Here is a 19,101-nt window from a genome sequence, read left to right as displayed (position 1 = left end):
TGGTCAGCATTGTTTTTGTTTTGAACACTGAACTGCGAAATAACTAGACTTAACCGGGCAACAGCAGAAAAACTAGTATTTAGCATATAATGCAGGTCATGCCAATTGCCAGTTATGCATCTGGAGCCTGGCACAGTGCCTGGCACATAGTAGGCCTGCAAGAACTCTCTGTTAAATGAAAGAATGAGTTACAAACCACGCGGTGTCTCTGGACTTTATCTTTTTTCGTCTATTTAAAAATGGGATGGATTGGTATGAGGAGGTGATATACCTGTCCCATCTCAGATCTGTGATCAAAGGTAAACAGGGTGACAAAATGTGAAAACACTCTTGTTATGGGCTACATGTTTATGTCCCTCACAAATCCATACGTTGAGGTTGAGCCCTAATCCCCAGTGTAACAGTATTTGGAGATGGGGCCTTTGGGAGGTAATGAGGGTTAGATGAGGTCATAAGGGTGGGGCCCTCAGGATGGGATCAGTGCCCTCATAAGAAGAGATCCCTAGGAGGTTTGCTCCTTTTCTATCCGCCTTGTGAGGACACAGCAGGGAGGTGGCTGCCTGCAAATCAGGAAGACCGCTCTCGCCAGAACCAACCATGCTGGTGTCCCGATCTCAGACTTCCAATCTCCAGAACTGTGAGAAAGCAGATTTCTGTTTTTTAAGCCCCCTAGTGTCTGGTATTTTGTTATGGTGGCCTGAGCTGACTAAGACAACAATGGAAGGCACTTTATGGCTGTGGTATTATTCCAGAATTGGGGTGGTGGGTGGATGGAGCAGATAGGGGGTGTGGGCATGGGGGTGGGGTTCTGGCTTGTGGCCCAGATCCTACCACGAATTAGCTGCTTGCCTCTGGGCTCTTCCTTTATAACAACCAGCATGAGTGGTACAGGAACAGTTCCAGGAGGCACCATTCATGTAGACTAGGACCCATTTTGCCTCTAAGGTTTGACTCGATCTCAGCAAACATTTGTTGAGCATCGACTGTGTCTCAGGCACAGAGCCAGGTATTTGGAGACAGTGTTTGAATTGAACATGGTCTTGCCCTCCAGGAGTTTATGGAAAGGTAATTCCAGTTTCCCGTGAGCAGGTTCTGTGTGTTAGTCAGCGCAGGCTGCCCTAACAAGACATCATAGACATGGGAGCTTAAACCACAGACATTTATCTTTCCCAATTCTGGATGCCAGCAGTCCGGATCAGGGTGCAGCAGCATTGGTTTGTCCTAAGGCCCCTCCCCTTGGCTTGCAGATTGCCACCTTCTCTTTGTGTCCCCATACAGCCTTTTCTCTGTGCATCGCTGACTCTCCCTCTTCTTTTAAGAATAGCAGTCAATGGACCGAGGCCCACCTCGTTTAACATTAATCACCTCTTTAGAGATTCTATCTCTAAATACAGTCACTTTCTGGGGTACACTGGGGGTTAGGACTTCAACACATGGATTTGGGGTGGGGGGGAGCAGTTAGGGTTGAGTTCCTAACAGCCTCTGTGACAGAGAAAGAAAAGGTGCCGGGGAAGTCAGTACAGAGCAGGGGCCTTTAGCCCAGACTTGGAATCCAGAAGGCCTCTCTAGGAGATCTACTCTGCATAAGACTGAAGGTTGAGGCTGGAGGCAGGGGCTGCTGCTCTGAATAAATGCAGTTGGTGAAACACAAACCTTGTATATTTCACTCTTTGGTGACCTCTGACTTAAAAAAAAATTTTTTTTAATGTTTATTTTTTAGGGATAGAGAAAGAGAGAGAGAGAGAGTGAGAGGGGGAGGAGCAGAGAGAGAGAGGGAGACACAGAATCAGAAGCAGGCTCCAGGCCTGACATGGGGCTCGAACTCAAGAGCTGTAAGATCCTGACCTGAGCTGAAGTCGAATGCTTAACTGACTGAGCCACCCAGGCACCCCTGACCTCTCTGACTTTTTAAAAATCTGTTTGGCTTTTGGTAGGAATAACAAAGAGGAACCCGAAACTGTAGTTCCAGAGGCCAGTGGACCTTGGGCACGCCACCTTTCCTTTTTTGCCTCAGCTTCTCTATTGGTAGAATCAAGCAGTCAACATTGGTTATTTCTCAGACCTTAATGTGCCATGATTCAAGGGAAATCCTTAGATGTATTCAGTTACTTCTCTAAAATACTGGGTTGACAATTCAGAGGCTTAGGGAAACGGAGCCATGGGTTCTATAGCCAAATGCCGTATTTACTTTTGGAGCATTATTATTATGATCTCTTTTTTCATAAGAACACGTGGATGAAGGGGAGCCCGGTGACAGGAGTAAATCCAGACTTTCACACCAGCTCTGCAGGACTCACAGATACTCCAGGGTGACTTTTGCTCTGTAGGCCATGGTGACGACTCAGGTTTTAGTCTGTGGGAGGGAGAAAGAGCTACAAAAGCAATAGATGCTCAATAACGGGGAAAAAAATAAAATCCAACATGACACAAAGGTATCATGTGAAAAAGTAAACATCCCTCTCCTCCCTACCATCCTCTACCTCAGCGGAAACCACTGTTACCCCTGTGTCTTCCAGGACTTTTCTATTTACCCTGAAATATATGTACGTGTTTTTCTTTTTCTTACAAAAATTGGATTACGTTATGTTATGTAGTAGGGGCACAGGGATACAAGAGCACCTGGCTCCGGGGGGTCCCAAACAGACCAGGTCCGGCCACTCGCTGCTGACAAAATTCAAAGGCAGAGAAACTAGCAGTGGTGAAACAAGAGGAATTTATTTCTGTGAGGCCAACGCCGGGAAGACAGTGGACTGCAACCCAAAGACCGTCTCCAACGTGCTGAAAATACTTCCAGGTTTACAGAAGGAAAATGTGGGGCAAAGGTGTGCGGGTACTGTAGGCAGGAAGTGAAGGTCAAATCGATCATTGTCCTGGAGCAATCACGGGTGGGGTCTTGTAGGCTCAGGGCAGCCCTTATTGCTTCAGGCGATAATTTCAGTTCCCATCTGGGGATGCTTTGCCCTCAGGGTCTGCTACCTGAGCCGGAGACAAACTGGGAAGAACCCAGCTGGAAAGTCTCCGGTCAAAATGGAGGCAGGCGAAGTCCTCTTTCAAATAGATCTCTAATTTTCTTCTACTCAATAAATATGGCAAAGACATTCTTCTGTACCCATAAGAAAGAGTACTTTTCCTCTTTCTAAAGCCTACAGAGTATGCCATAGCATGTGTCATTCATTTAGCAACTTTTCAAATTCTCTCCCATTTTCTTGCTAACATGAATGATCCTGCAATGAACATCCTTGTAAATGTAGCTTTGGTTGAGTGTTTCCCCAGGGAAAGTGGAATCACTGGATCTCGAGTTCATTTCTATGAGGTGTTTCATTGTACAGAAAAATATTTTAGGTCAAATAAGACAAAAAAAAAAAAAGCATGTGTGTATACCATTTCATTTAAAGAATCTTTTGACCCACAGCATAAAATAATTTCTTAAAACTTGGCTGGTTACTAGAGTAGTATGTCTCCTTTTTCTTCTTTTTTTAATGGGTTCTGATTGGCTGGAAAACCAGCCTCGCCTAGTTCCTTGCTTCCTGCCTGTTGCTGCATCTGTATGATCAGTGTGGGGACTCTTGACTGCAAGCCCTTGGGCAGCCCTCTGGGCGCGGGGGCCCTGGTGGCTGCAACGCCTCCAGCCAGCACTCTGGGCTGAGAATGAGCTATAGTTCGGATTGGCATTTGTTTTCTCAAGGGCTTGAAACCGAGAGTGGGATCGCAGCAATTTTCACTCTCCCTAACATTTCTTCTCGCAGAATCCTATTGTGCAAGCCAGATATTCAACTAAAATCAGATACTAATGGCTGTGTTGGGTCCTTAAAATCTCAAGCCGCTATAAATTATTAAATAGTTCTTGAACACTGAAGGAGAACTACCCAGCACAAATTCTCTGCAGCTTTTTCATTCAAAACTTATTTTTTACCTCCACATTGGGTCATTTACTGGTTCCGGATTCCACTAAAAGTAGTCCCCCTCCCCCCAACATCCTTTCCCCTCCCCACCCTGCCCCCAGAATACAAGGGGTTAAACTTAACTCCCCAGGCTTAATTTCCCAAACAAAAGCCAGTTTTGCAAGTTATTTTTCAAGGTGTGTCTTTCCATAAGTTCTATTTAATAAAGTTAATACATGTTCCTGCTTCCTTTCTTTTTTTCCTTCTTTTTTGTTGTCAGTATTCACGGAATCTGGATCTGTCAGCTACTTCTGTTTGAAGTTGAAGAATTGGCAAAATTATACATCCAGCAGGCAAGAAATAAAGTGGAAATGTCTCACAACTAACAGTGAAATCTGTTGCGTTGTTTTAAGACTTAACTACTGAGGGGGAAAAAAAAAGCCCTACTAAATATTGTCTTGGCAACTATAAATATATTTTAGCGATGATAAAAACCTTTAGAATAACAGTTCAAAGATATCTGAAACCTAATGCCTGTCTGTCTGCCACTCTTAATTATATATATTTACATTGTATATATATCCCATTCTTCATTAAATGCTGTGCAATTTTCCATTTGAGTTTTTACAGTTAGTGCTTTATGTGAATCCTTTATATGGCTAACTAGTCAATTCCCCCCTGCTGCATTTTACTCAGGTAAAATTGGAAATGAGTTCATTAGATCAATTGCAACAGTTTTAATTTGAAATCTTGAGAAATGCATTTCTAATTAAGAAATTCCCAATCAAGCAGAAAGCTAAAACTCAGGGTTCCCCCCCCCCAGGTCTTTATACACATCCCTATGAACCATGAACAGTCTCCCACTGATTTCTTAGGGTTGTGTTAGGCAGGTATTGTATTATTTATCCTCATTCCTCTACCCATCTTACTCCATGTTTATTCACATTTTTTTTCCAGAAGGCATTACTTTTATCCAGCAGCACTTTCAGACATCATTTTTTCCCCCAGACCTATTATTTTTTAAAGGCTCCAAAGTACATTTGAGATACAACTATTCCAATGCAGTGGCTGTTTTCACCTTTATGTACTATTTTCCCTTACTCCTTATTAAACAAGACAAAAAGAACCTATAAAACCATTTGAAGGTAGGTAATTTCCTGGATAGCAATGATTTCCATTTCTGTTAATAATTTGGAATGAACAGCTTACTTTGTTAAATAGATTGATCCAGTTATGCAAATTAAGATGCATGACTTACAATAATACTCAAGGTCACTTTGTCCTTCCCTAAGAGATGTTTTAAAAAGCTCAGGTAAGCATGCTGCTTGCCTTAGATGCTATTTATTAATAAAATTATATTTGACAAAATCTCTGGTTTCAAATATAACCAAAAATGTTGGTTTCTATTATTTCATTTCTATGGTTTTATTGAATTTCTCTTTAAATACCTGAATTGTTACTGTGAAGGGCTGGCTAGGATATAGATTTTCACAATACATATTTCATCTAGTCCCCTTTGTAAAAATATAACAAGGTCATTTTATGTTTTTAAACCACTTCTGTAAAGTGGTTTAAAAATGCAAAGTGAGCTTAAATGCTACTCTTAACTCTTCCTAACTCTTCTACTGGGAAATCCTAGAAAACTGAACTAATGAAATGCAATTTATACTCTTTAAATTCTAATTATAACTGTCACATTAAATTGAAGGTGAAACCAAAACTGCTGTATCTCTTGAGTGAGTCAAGCGATGCACTGTATCATACGTGTTATTTAATGTGTGAGTGTAAAAGTCAAGTTCCCGGCAGAAATCGAGGTGCCTCCACTCGGTCTTCTGGGAATGTATAAATTAACCATTCTGCCCCAAGCGGTCCTCCTCCCTTCCTCCCTCCGCCCTATTTTAAATGTAGATAGGGCGTCTCAAGTCTTTTGAATTTGAAGGGCTGCTATCTCGGCCCCATTCTTTTCATCATCCTGTTTTGAATGACACTGAGCACGTATGGATTCTTTTATAAAAGCACCCCCTGGATGCAGGGCTCAGTTCTCCCGGAGGCTTGCTAATTTTGCATAGCAATTAGTACTGACTTCTCAAAATGGGCTATCCAAATACAGCTCCAGAATGTTCCACGTAGTTCCTCAAAGGTCTTGGATAACCCTGTGCCTTTAGATTTCAAATCCGAAGGGAAGGAACTTGCATAATTACTAAATTCCCAACTGGAGTGGTCCGGAGGAGGATACGGTAATCCAAAACTATACGTTAATTCAAACCCTCCCGGCGACTGGCCAGCAAGGAGCCAGCATATGCCTTCTTTTAAAATCTATTCTACCTATTCACTGACCGCGCAGGGCTGGGCCACATGGTCCTCTCTTGCAGCCAGTCAGCTGTGAGCAGCAGATGGGATCATTTGCATTTTTCTTTTTATATTTACTCCGACCGGCAAATTAAAGGATTAAAAAAAAAAAACAAAACTACATTCTCATCGTTTGCCTAAAATATAATCGTGGTTTAACTGTTGGATTGGGCTTCCCTGACCCTCACGCCACACCCCTTCAAGTCGCTAAGACTTAAGAAAATACTCGAGGGGTAGGCTTCGTATTAATCAACTTGGAATCTACAGTCCGGGAGTCAGAAGGAGAAAGAATCCGCCCTTATTGAATTGGTGACTCGTGTTTTTCTATTTTAAGCGCCCGGCGCAGATATCCCGTGGCTTGTGGGTCTGCGAGCGCGCGCACTTCTGAAATCTCGCTCCGTAGCCTCAAACCTCAAAACTTCGGGTTACAAGTAGAAGGCAGATTTTCAGCACAGGCTTACAACAGAGGGCGGCCACCCTGCTGGGGGAGTGGCCAGAGCCAGCGTTTCCCAGCGCCCGAGTCGCTCTCCCGCGCCCCGCCTGACTCCATGCCGGCTCCGCGGGGCCTCGGGGGCCACCCGGGTCCCGGCGCCCCGAGGTCTTTGTGCGGATCGCGGCGCGGGAACACCCGCCCAGGGGGCCAGGGCCACGATCGGGATGCCAAAAACTCGGCAGAGACGCGGGCGCCAAGGGAGGAGACGACCCGCAGAGTCGCCGTCCCGCAGAGAAAAAAAAAAAAAAAAAGTCGAAAAAGAGGCTTTTCAGGTCAAACTCCTCGGGTTTGAGCAACCACGTTTTAGAGCAATGACTCGCGGGGGGAGAACACACGGTGTGCAGGGGACATTGTTAGGCAGCGCTGCCCGGGCGCGCCGTGGGTTTCTCAGCCGCCGCCCCCACCGCGGGCCGCCGGCGCGGGCCCACGTGGAGCGGCGCGGCGCTGGACGAGCGCGCAGGGCCGCCCGGGTCCCCGGAGTGCGCGCCCCAGCTCCCCGCCGCGGCCGTTCACGCCCGAGCGCCGCCGCCGGTCCCGCGTGTGCCCCGCTGAGGGGGAGGGGCGGGCCAGGGGTGGGGGCGGAGGGGTTGTGGTTCCACTGCAGCGGGGGCTCCTGTGTCCTTGTGCGGAAATGACACACGGAGTCCCGTCACGTCACGCGAGAGCGCAGCGCACGGACACACACAAAGAGAGGGGAAAATACACGGCGCCCTCCCGCCGCCCCCAGCAACTCCCCGGGCCGCCCCGGCCAGGCCCTCCGCGCGCGGCCCCCGCTCTCCGGCCCCGCGCTCCCCCACCCCCCCACGTGGCGCCCAAACTCGGCGCGGGCCCGCTCTGCAAAGTACAGAACTCGCGTCCCAGGTAAGTGCGGGGCGGATCAAGCCGGCCGCGCGGTGGCGGCTCCGGGGCAGACGGACGGGCGAGTGGCTGCAACATCCATGCCGGGGTGGGGGCGGGAGCAGGGGAGGGGACGCGAAGGGGGGCTGCCCCGAGCGCGCCCGCCGGGAGGAGCGCCCACCCCCGCGCAGGGCCGAGTCGCCGGAGCGGGCGCCCGGCGCCCACGGGCTCGCCGCGCCCATTGTGCCGCGCGCCCCTTTGTGCCCGCTCGGAACGCGGCGGCTCCATGGCGTTCCGGGGAGCACGCGCGCCGCCCGGGGGCGGGGGGGGGGGGACGCGGAGTGGAACGGTCCGCGCCGCCGCCGCCCGCCCCACTCGCGCCGTGCGCGGGCCCCGCACCCCCGCCTGGCGCCGGGATGGAGCGGCCGGGGCCGCCGGAAGGCTCGGCGGAGCCCGCGGTGGGCTCGGCGCTAGCGCTCGGCCGGGCTTCGGCGGGGCACGGCTTGGCGTGTAGAAGGGGGTGTCAGAGCAGGAGCAGGGGGCGGGGACTGGAGGGTGATGCGGAGCGGGGAGCTGGAGGCCGGAGGAGCCGCCGTTCGGAGGGACGCTGCCTCCGGAGTCTGCAAATGGAGCAAGGCAGGCAGGCAGGCCGGCGGCGGCGGCGGCGGCGGCCGGGAGCGGACGGGGACGGGCCCCGCCGCCAGGGGGCGCGGCGCTCCCTCCCCGGCCGTCCACGGCGCGGTTCGCGGTTCCCGCTGCCCGGGAGCTGGAGGCGGGCCCGGCGCCCTGGGTGTGCACCCGGGCTGGCGCGAGGCCTTCCCGGTCAGCCGCGGACCTGGAGCCCAGGGCACTCGTTGCTCCTCGTGATCGCCCGCCCCCTTTCCCTTTTTATTGTAAACGTGATTTCCCACGCAGACTTTGCCCTCCCCTATCGGTGAGCTGTGCTGCAGTGCTTGTGATGGCCTTGTGTGCCGCGACATACCGTTTTTTACAAGGTGTTTTTACAGGGGTGAAAGAGTTTGATTGCTCAGGTGGCACGTCTGGAAGAATTTTACACGGGAAGGCTAACCAGCCTAGGGTGCACGGAATAGGGCTAAGCGCTTCAGAGTTGGTAATGTTCAACTTCACTTTCTTAAAGTGACTTTTGAATGTTTACCGTGCCTGAAAGCTGCGGCTGCAGGAAACTGAGGCAAGGAAGTGAACTCTCTGGCTTGTTCGGTCTATGAGAGAGGGATGGAGGAGATCTTTTGTTATCTGCACTCCCAATCCCCTCAGTTTTTGTTTGTTTTGTTTCATCATCCGTCCCTAGTTAATGGTTTTGTATCACCGTATGGAACTCTGGCAGCTTCTCTCACCCTTCCTGCTGAGATGTGTGCAAGATCTTGTATCTTCTTGACACTTTTTCCTCCCCAGCCACCAACCTAGCGTCTGATAACGTAGTAGGTGCTCAGTAAATATTTGCTAAATGAATGGAGACCCTCTTGGATTCCAGAAGAAAGGTGGGGTTAGTGCAGCCTGTTTCTACTAGTGGGTTAGCTGGTGTGTGTGTGGCCCTTGAAATGAAATTCACGGATAAAACCAGAGCCTTTAATGTCTGTCATGTAAAAACACCACTGAATGTGAGTTTTACTGGAGACACTCATCCCTTTGCTGAAGTAATTTAACAGACACGTTTTATGTCCTTCCTTTCCCCCACCACACACACAGCACTAGAGCAAAGAAGATAGACCAGTTATGACTAGTACACAAGGTGATCATCCCAATAACCTATTTAGGGTGCCACTTTTATTCACTTATTCATGCTATCCCTTTTGGTCACTTCTAGGTTCCTGAGCACGCCTTACATGAGCAAAGGAATTGCAGAATGTATAATAATTAGGAATTAGCATCAATGCTGACATAGGTTTGATTAGGTGAAAATATAATCTGAAAGATGTCCCACCTGTCACTTTTTAGAGCTGACTGAAAAGCCCCTGAAACAGTGAAGAAGGAAACAATAAGCTTTTATGAATTGAATTGACACCATGATGAAAACTCTGGGGATGTGTCTTTTAAATACCTCAAATTTTGTAATGTAGAAACACGTGAAGGTTGCAAGCCAACCAGCAAAAATAACTTGGTGTCAGTGTATGGGAGGTTGGGGGTTAGCATTTTTTTCCTGGTACCCAACTGTGATAACAGGTGGTGAATTATGGTGGCCACCCTTGTTATTCATTGTGTCCATTATTGGCTCAGGTAAGTTTGGGGGATTCATTCATAGAATTAATCTTCTGGTTCATGGGACTTTTCTGTATCAGCCCCCTTGGTGGTGGTTACAGGGATGTATACATATGTGCTATCTTTCATGGAACTGCACACCCTTCCCCCCCAGAGAGTAAATTACTGTACGCCAATTTTTTAAAATAAAATTTAAAGGGGCGCCTGGGTGGCTCGGTTGGTTGAGCATCTGACTTCAGCTCAGGTCCTAACATCAAGGTTCATGAGTTCGAACCCCGTACTGGCCTCTCTGCTGACAGCGCTGAGCCCTCTTGGTATCCTCTGTCTCCCTCTCTCTCTGCCCCTCCCCCGCTCGTGCTGTCTTTCCCTCTCAATAATAAATAAACATTAAGATAAAATAAAAATTTTTAAAGTCACACACACACACACACACACACACACACACACACACACACACACCACACATGCCCCCAAATTGGGTATTTTATGTGCTTTGTGAGTGTCAGCTTGCTTGTGCTATTTCTTTCCCCTTCCAGATTGGACAGTTGCTCTTCTTCCCCTTCTGATGCTCCAGTATCTCTTGCAACATTATTTCAGCTCAGAGCACTTGTGGTTTCTGGAACTTAGCTGCCACACATGACGGGCAAACGCCAAGCTAAGAGCGCTCCATGCTGGCATCAGGCCTTCAGTGTGTCAAACGGGAGAGGTGCTATTTCACTTGGAGGGTGGTAAATGCCTGGCATGTTAGTCACTGAATGATCAGAGCTTTTACAAACTATTGTTGTAAAGCTGAGTTTTTCTCAGCAGCTCACCATTTTCAATCCAACTTGAAATACATGTATTAAACGTCAGTTGTCTACTTATGTTGTCTCTTCTCACCTCATTTTCAGTTCTCAGTGGCCAGTGAAACAGTTGCATCAGGATCTATAAGGACATTGATTGCTCAATTTGAATAAATTACTTACTGGTCTTTTTTTCTTTCTTTCTTTTTTTTTTTTTTTTGAGTTTTTCTTTTTTCTTTTTTTAAATAATTTATTGTCAAGTTAGCTAACATACAGCATATACTGTGTACTCTTGGCTTCGGGAGTAGATTCCTGTGATTCATCACTTAACATACAACACCCAGTGCTCATTCCAACAGGTCCCCTCCTAGTGCCCATCTCCCACTTTTCCCCACCCCTCCAACTCCCCACCCCCATTAACCCTCAATTTGTTCTCTATATTTAAGATTTTCTTATGGTTTGCCTCTCTCTGTAACTTATTTTTCCTTCCCTTCCCCTATGGCTTTTTGTTAAGTTTCTCAAATTCCACAAATGAGTGAAAATACATGATCTCTTTTTCTGACCGACATATTTCACTTAGCATAATGCCCTCCAGTTCCATCCATGTTGTCACAAATGGCAAGATTTCATTCTTTTTCACTGCCGAATAGTATTCCTGCGTGTGTGTGTGTGTGTGTGTGTGTGTGTGTGTGTGTGTGTACACACACATCTTCTTTATCCATTCATCAGTTGATGGACATTTGGGCTCTTTCCATGATTTGGCTATTGTTGATAGCGCTGCTATAAACTTCGGGGTACATGTGCCCCTCTGAATCAGCACTCCTGTATCCTTTGGGTAAATTCCTACTAGGGCTATTGCTGGGTCGTAGGGTAGTTCTATTTTTAGTTTTGTGAGGCACCTCCACACTGTTCTCCAGAGTGGCTGCATCGGTTTGCATTTATTTCTTTAACCTCTACACTCAGTGCGGGGCTCAAACTCACAACCCCAAGATGAGGAGTCACATGCTCTTCCAACTGAGTCAGCCAAGGGCCCCTGGTCTTGTAGGCAAGGGGCTGTTGGTTTGAGCATGGAGCCTGTGAATGGAAGGATGGAGGCTTGGGGGAGGGGGGGTATTTACACAAGACTGCCCCAACTCTAATTAGCTCATGTGGTCACAAGACAATGCACTTGAAAAAGTGGGAAGTACAGAGGAAGCTCAGCTTATGCCTCCTAGGAAAATTAGTCACCATTGTCCAGTCAGTCACATGGGTGACTGCTGGGATGTGCTGGCCCTCTTTTCCTCCTTGAGCCCCGGCTTCTGGGTGCCAGGGTTAAAGTTAGAAGTCTGGCGCCTCTTACTATCTACTGAAATCATTGTTGCGCTATATGCTGACTACCTTGGATGTAAATTAAAAAATAAATCAAATAAAAAGAAAAAGAAGTCTGGCGCCTCTTACTATTGATGGCCAAGGAGGTAGCCCTTCTTGGCCTCATGAAGGGCTTAATTATAATGGCTTAGCTGAGGAAGACATCACATTTAGTCACATCCAGACAAGATCGTGTCTGAAGGGTAAGACCCCAAATCGCAGGCAGGCAGGGTCAGGAGGTTGTGCCTCTGAGCTTTGCAGGAAGATGCCGTCGTACTCTGAATGAGGAAGGCAGCAACAGTTACAGCTTTAGAAGACTCCGGGTGGCGGCAGGAATTGCCCTGGTTTTTGTGAGGACTGGTATTTTTCAAACTGCATTTGCAGATGTGTCTAAAAATAAAAACAAATTGCAAACATGTCCTGCAAGTCCCCTGGGCAGGATGCCACTGCCAGGAGGGCCGGGTTCTGAGAGCCCCGAGACTCCCAGCCGTTCCTGTAAACCCCGAGCCCCGCAAGAGCATATGGCATGGGAACATTCTTCCAGTCCTTAGGGAGAGCATTTTATTTGATTTTATCCCCTTCCAGTTGTTTCTTTCATTTAAAAGAAAAATAGAAAAGTTACTAAAACTTTTAAAAGCTTTAAACCATGTTACTTAATTTTGCAGTTTTAAAGAAAATTCACTATTAAAATGCACTTTGAAAACCTTTTTTTTTTAAGGGCTCTGTAACGGATAACACTAAGTGCTATGTGACAGTCACTCTCTCCTTGGTCATTTTCACGGAAACTCTTGAGGTGGGGGTAGTGTGTCCAGCCCCATTTTACAGAAGAACCAACCGAGGTTGGGTGAGCAACTTGCCCGCGTCAGGGTTTCCACCTGATTCTTCCTGACCCTAAACTTCGATAGGGAATTCCCATTTTCTCGAGATCAGCGGCGCGAGTCCCTCTGGTGGTCCAGGGGCCCAGCTGGCCAGTTGACTTGCTCTGCAGCAGAGCCCAGCCTACAGAGGGGTGCCCCTGGGAAAGGGAGAAAGGAAAGCGTGGCCTGCTCGTGTCCCACTCGGTCCCGGCTCTTCTTGAAAGGCTGGAATGGGACCATCGCCCCCGAGTCCACCTCCGTCCCTTCCCTCTTCATGCTCCCTGTGACACCCCCCGCCCCAAGTGAGGCTCAGACTGCCACCCTCCCTGCAAAATAAGAGGGCTCTTGTGGGGGCTGCGTGGGTTAGCATGGGAAACAGACCGTGCAGCTGGAAATGTTAGCTGCTGTCCTCCTTTACCGTGCTCAGTTTTTAAAATCCTCGTGACCGATATCACGAAGCCAGATCAGTTGTGAAAAGGATGAAGTGAGGTTCGGTTGGGTCTCAAGCTCTTTAAATCCTGAGTACATTTTATTAATAGCACCATCAGAATGGCCTGAACGTTTTTTCTCTGCTTTACCCTTCGAATGCAGCAGCACCACACGGGGGTTCCAATCGCATTGCTCTCCTGGGGCTCACATTCCCTAGCAGCCCTTCCTGTGGTGAGGGTTTGCCTCACTTTACATCTGAAAACATGACTTGGGAGGATCTGCCCCCCTGAGTGGCCTGAGGTCAGGGCTGCAGGCTCCACCACCCCCCCCCCCCCCCCCCCCCGCCCCTTCTAGGACCAGCAGCTCAGCCCCCTCAGCCCAGGGGCCAACACCAAGTTCAGTGGACGTTTCCGATTTAGCTGGGCCAGGATCCTGAGTCAGCTGGCTGGGATTTGAACCTCGAGGTTTCAGGAAGCCCAAGTACTTCCCATTTCGAGGCCTGCTGCTGGTCCTGGTGTGAGTCCTGGCCAGCCACAAGCCCTTGGCACCTTGGATTAGCCACGAGCTGCTCTCGCAAGGGGCCTGGGCTGGTTGCTCTCTCAAGGAGCACTGGTTCTGTGGAAAGAACTGGATGGAGAGGACCCCCTGGCCACTCCTAGCCCCCCGCGGAGAAGCACTGGAGAATGTTGTCCTTTGGACCCCTGTGGGACATTGAGGGAGGAGACCCAGGACCCTGTGAAGGCAGTGGGCTTTGGCAAGGAATGGCCACCCCAGCTGACCCCTGCTGTCCTTTCTGTGGTCTTGCATTCAGCTCTCAGCAAGAATTCCCCAAGTCAGGTTCTGTGTGACTCTTTATTACCCACTTTAACCAGTCACCACACCACACCTTCCTTTTTCTGTGGTTCAGCCATTCCTCAGCTCTGCAGACCTCCTGACCTTCCTTCTCCCAGCTCCTCCTGCTGCTTCACCCTGGGGCCAGGCCCCTCAGAGCAGGCCTCTGCTCGCCTAGTTTGGGCCAATTTTGAGGATTCAGGGAAGGAGGGCCCCAGAGCGGGTCAGAACATCTCCTGTGGTGCTTAGACACCAGAGAGCCTTGTAGAAAAGACCACATTTTTTTCTTTGTTTTTAAAATTAAATTAAAAAAATTTTTTTTAACGTTTATTTATTATTGAGAGACAGAGAGACACAGAGCATGAGCAGGGGAGGGGCACAGAGAGAGGGAGACACAAAATCCGAAGCAGGCTCCAGGCTCCAAGCTATCAGCACAGAGCCTGATGCGGGGCTCGAACTCACAAACTGTGAGATCATGACCTGAGCCGAAGTCAGATGCTTAACCTACTGAGCCACCCAGGCGCCCCAATTTAATTTTTTTAAAGAGAGGGAGAGTCTTAAGCAGACTCCACACTCAGCGCAGAGCCTGACCCTGGGATCACGACCTGAACCGAAATCAAGAGTTGGACACTCAACAGTCTGAGCCACCCAGGTGCCCTGAAAGGACTACATTTTAACAGTTGTCATCCAGAGTATAGGAACCCAGCAAGTTAGGCCCCTGCCTGGTGAATTGCTGAGCTGCTGGCCAGTCCATTCATTTCTCCAGCCAGCCACCAACTCTCCAGTGACCTGGCCTTTGAGCCCTGATCCAGAAGACTTGCTCTGGCGTTTTGAGTTTTGTCTTGTTTTGTTTTTTCCTCCCATGAAATTTGCCTTATTTTGAAAAATCTTTCAAGTATCAGGCAAATGCGTTGTTAGAGCCTGTAATGTACCTACCAGGAGATGACATTTCCTTATGGTTCAAAACTGATCTCCTTTCCTTCTCATTCACACCCAGGTTTATGAGCTAAGAGTTTTTTCTCATCTCTCTCTCCCCACGCTGATATACCTTCAGCGGCAGTAACTCAGAGGCAGTTAGGAAATGAAAGGTCTTTACTGGTTTGTCAGTTGTATATTGATTCTTAGACTATCGACATTTTAAATGTTTAAAAGTTGAATGATTTGATTGTACATAATTAGCGTGTTGCTGTTTGTGGGCCTAGGTTAGAATATGCCGTGGCTATATTCTGTATTCATATTGTAATACTTCTTTTTTTTCCGTTTTTAAAAATTTCTTTTTTATTTTCAAAGAATTCCATGTCCGCTGTAGAATATTTGGAAAGTAGAAGGAAATATTCGGGGGGAAAAAAATCACCCATAATCTCCTAACTGGAGGTAATTAACATTGTGGCATATTTCCTTCCAGCTGCTTTATGGCATTTTTTTAATTATGCTGTTGACATCTCCCCAGCGAACTTTGAAGTATGTTGTTATTGACTGGGTAGCCCTGTAATGAACAATTGATTTTGAATCTTTACACATAATTTAATGCTCGGCTCTTCCTGTCAATAGAGGTTTTGGATCCATGTGTTGAGAAAAATGTGTCGAAGTTCACTTCCTAACGTTGTCTGATGGAAATAACAATAGTGATCAAAGGGGATCTCAGTGCAGGTCACTTTCAGTTTGTTGTCTCTCCCATTTTGTCAGCATGCTTTAGTGGAATTTGTCAGTAAATAATAACAGCTAAGGGCTGTGGAGGGCTTCTGCACCGGGATTTCCACCCTCATTCCGATGCTCCGTTCCTGCCCGTGCTCAGCCTAAGATCCCCTGTAAGGTAACAGAGCTCTGGTTCTCTGCTCTCTGCTCTCTGGCCTCTGCTCATAGAGGCGACTGCATAGCATAACTTTCAAGTGTGTGAGGCTCTGTAAGTGACACAGGGATTTGGTTCCAGGCCCTTAGAAGCTGAAAGCGATAAGGAAGATCAAGATTTGCCCATTTAAGCACTGACAAAGTTCTTTTCAAAGTAGACTTTTCTTCCACCTAGAATTTGCTTTAATGTTATTTCTCTCCCTCTCCAAAGGAAGAAAAGTCTGGTGGGCATGTACCAGAGCCTAAAATTATTTGTACCCAGGTCACAAAATTGCAAGCATTGGTGGTCTCCTGCACAGCTGTGGCAGGCAGCCTGTGTTTACTAGATGTGAGTTACGGTTGTTATGGAAACCCTAATGTAGTATCTCCTAACCTTGGGGTTCTGAGTGCTCTTTCCTTCCTGTGACTTTTATCTGACGCCGTTTACCCAACCTCCCCTCTGACAGAGGCTCCACAGTTCCGTCTTCATTCTCCAGGCCCTCCGTCTTGACTTGTGTTGGTTGTGATCAGTCCCAGTAAATAGGCTGTGTGGTCCGTCATCCCCTGCGCAGAGGACAGTCGCCCCACTGACACCAGCAGCTCCCGTCACGCCGTGGGGGGTGTAGCCCCCAAAGCACTGATCAGGCAGGCTTGAGCACATTCCCAACCTTTCTGGGCCTTGGGTCCCATACCTCTAAAAGGAGATCATCTCTGAGGTCTGTTGTGTCTCTAAAACTGCGCCTCGGTTTCCCGACTCATAAAACGAGACTGACAGGAGTTTCTCCCTCACAGGATTGTTAGGTGACGTTAGTTTACTGGGAAGCTCCTTCTACAGAGTAGGCCCTTGCTGCTATTGATTCTCACCGAGTATGCAAAGCCCTGGGCAGTGAGGTGAGGAGTCATGCACAGCAGTTTCTGCTTTCCAGGAGCTTGCTCAGTGCGGGGGTCGGCCCTGTTGGACCCCTCCCTTAGTGCCCTCAGCACTGCCCGTAGCCAGGGAGCTCCTACCCCACGGAAGGAAGCTCATTACCTTGCTCCTGACCCTCTCCTCCCAGAGAAACTACTCACTCCAGATCCTTGTCTCCGAATCTGCTTCCGGGGGGAACTCAAGCTAAAAAAGAAGTGATAGAGAAACTTACATGATATATTTATTAAGTGAGAAAAACGAGGATCAGGATCTTAACTCTTCCAGTTTTTCCATGTGTTCATATGCTTAAAAATTACTGAAGACCCCTTGGAGCGCCTGGGTGGCTCAGTTGGTTAAGCGTCAAACTTTGGCTCAGGTCATGATTTCACGATTCGTGAGTTCAAGCCCCGCGTCGGGCTCTGTGCTGACAGCTTGGAACCTGGAGCCTCCTTCGGATTCTGTGTCTCCCTCTCTCTTTGCCCCTCCCCCACTCATGCTCTGTCTCTCTCTGTCTCTTTTTCTCTCTAAAATAAACGTAAAAAAAATTTTTTTTTTAATTACTGAAGACCCCAAAGAGCCTTTGTTTATATAGGTTATATCTGTCAATATTTACTGTGTTAGAAATTAAAATGGAAAAATGTTTAAATATTTGTTAACTCATTTAAAAACCATAGTAAATCCATTACAAGGTAACGTCAGTAATAGTTTAATGGGGGCACCTGGGTGGCTCAGTCGGTTAAACGTTTGACTCTTGATACTGGATCAGGTCATGATCTCGTGGTCATGAGATCGATCTCCAAGTTGGGCTCCGAGCTGAGCACGGAGTCTGCTTGGGATTCTCTCTCTCCCCCTTTCTACCCCTCCCCCCTCAAAATAAAGAAGCATTTTGAAAATCTTAGTGAAACGAATGTTTACATTCCTTTTTTTGGTGGGGGGGAGAGCATACACATGACAAGGGAGGGCACAGAGAGGGAGAGAAACAAATCCCAAGCAGACTCCATGCTCAGCTTAGAGCCCAACTCGGCGATTGATGTCACACCCAGGAGATCGTGACCTGAGCTGAAATCAAGAGTCGACGCTTAACCGACTGAGCCGCCCAGGTGTCCTCCCTCCCCTCCATTTTTTGGAAAAGATTTTATTTTTAAGTAATTCCTATACCCGGTGTTGGGCTTGAACTCCCAACCCTGAGATCCAGAGTCACACACTCTACCAACTGAGCCAGCCAGGCTGCCCTTGTGTTGTTTACATTCTTGCAACTCTCTTTAACATCTGACTTAATAGAAGGCAACTGCATCTTCCTGTCTGCCTCTGTATTCAGTCTTTTGCAAAATGACATATCACGTAGCTTCTGGAATACTCTCCTGCACGCCGGTAAGAGAAAAGGGGCAATAACATCTCAGTGTTATGAACATAGTTTTCATCTCGTGGACCCCTTGAAAGGGTTTGAATGTTCAATACTGGTAAAATGGCTCTGAAGAAAGAAGAAAAAGCTGTTTTTATTTATTTTTTATTATTTTTTTTAACGTTTATTTATTTTTGAGACAGAGACAGAGCATGAACGGGGGAGGGGCAGAGAGAGAGGGAGACACAGAATCAGAAGCAGGCTCCAGGCTCTGAGCCGTCAGCCCAGAGCCCGACGCGGGGCTCGAACTCACGGACCGCGAGATCGTGACCTGAGCTGAAGTCAGACACCCAACCGACTGAGCCACCCAGGTGCCCCGAAAAAGCTGTTTTTAAAAATGTCCATTTCTGTGGTATAAATACGCCCACTGCGGTCCATTTCTAGCTACCAACTCGCCTCCTCTCAAGTCGAGTTGGGGAGAGACACGCTGTGTGCGAGCCAGAATGAGCCAGCTGTGGCGCACTTCCGCATAGGGATCACACCTTGAGAACCACCGACCCAGAACATCTCTGGAAGGATGCACAAGAGAACGGACATTCTTGCTTCTGAGAGTAACCCAGTGACTGGAGGACAGTGGACTTTTAGACCAAATACCCCTTTATACTTTTTGCGGTCAAATGCTCTATCCCTGAGCTACCCCCTCTTTTACGCTTTTTGAACTTTATTTCATATGCATGTATTATCTAGTTAAAAGAAAAAGGAAAAAAAAAGGCTTCAAGCATCTTCCATTCTTAAAAATGAACTCCAAAAATAGACGGTGACCTATAATTTGTAAATCTTTCCAGCATTTCCATTCCTTTGTGGCATCTCTTAGAATGGATTTTTTTCTAAGCACAAGTGAATGGTTCTCGCTTCTCTGCCTCCCCCTTGTCTGTCTTCACAGACTTCCTTCCCGCCAGAGGCAGGAGCTGGCTGATACTCAGGCATCAGATTCAGCCGTAT

The 19,101-nt window shown here is 47.9% G+C and overlaps 2 protein-coding genes across 2 annotated transcripts in view; both read left to right on the top strand.

The window, feature by feature from the left end:
* The window catches only part of PDSS2 (decaprenyl diphosphate synthase subunit 2), a 288,760-nt gene extending 284,259 nt beyond the window's left edge, over positions 1–4,501 (top strand). The window contains exon 9 of the transcript XR_002742389.2: positions 2,227–4,501. The gene's annotated coding sequence lies outside the window, so the exon portion shown is untranslated. The remainder of the gene's footprint in view (positions 1–2,226) is intronic.
* Positions 4,502–7,456: 2,955 nt separating this feature from the next.
* The window catches only part of BEND3 (BEN domain containing 3), a 35,643-nt gene continuing 23,998 nt past the window's right edge, over positions 7,457–19,101 (top strand). Inside the window, exon 1 of the mRNA XM_023254210.2 lies at positions 7,457–7,584. The gene's annotated coding sequence lies outside the window, so the exon portion shown is untranslated. The remainder of the gene's footprint in view (positions 7,585–19,101) is intronic.

The sequence above is a fragment of the Felis catus genome, chromosome B2 (assembly GCF_018350175.1).
Source record: "Felis catus isolate Fca126 chromosome B2, F.catus_Fca126_mat1.0, whole genome shotgun sequence".
Lineage (NCBI taxonomy): Eukaryota > Metazoa > Chordata > Mammalia > Carnivora > Felidae > Felis > Felis catus.
The sequence above is the reverse complement of the archived record's forward strand: the minus strand, read 5'-3'. Positions and strand labels throughout refer to the sequence as shown.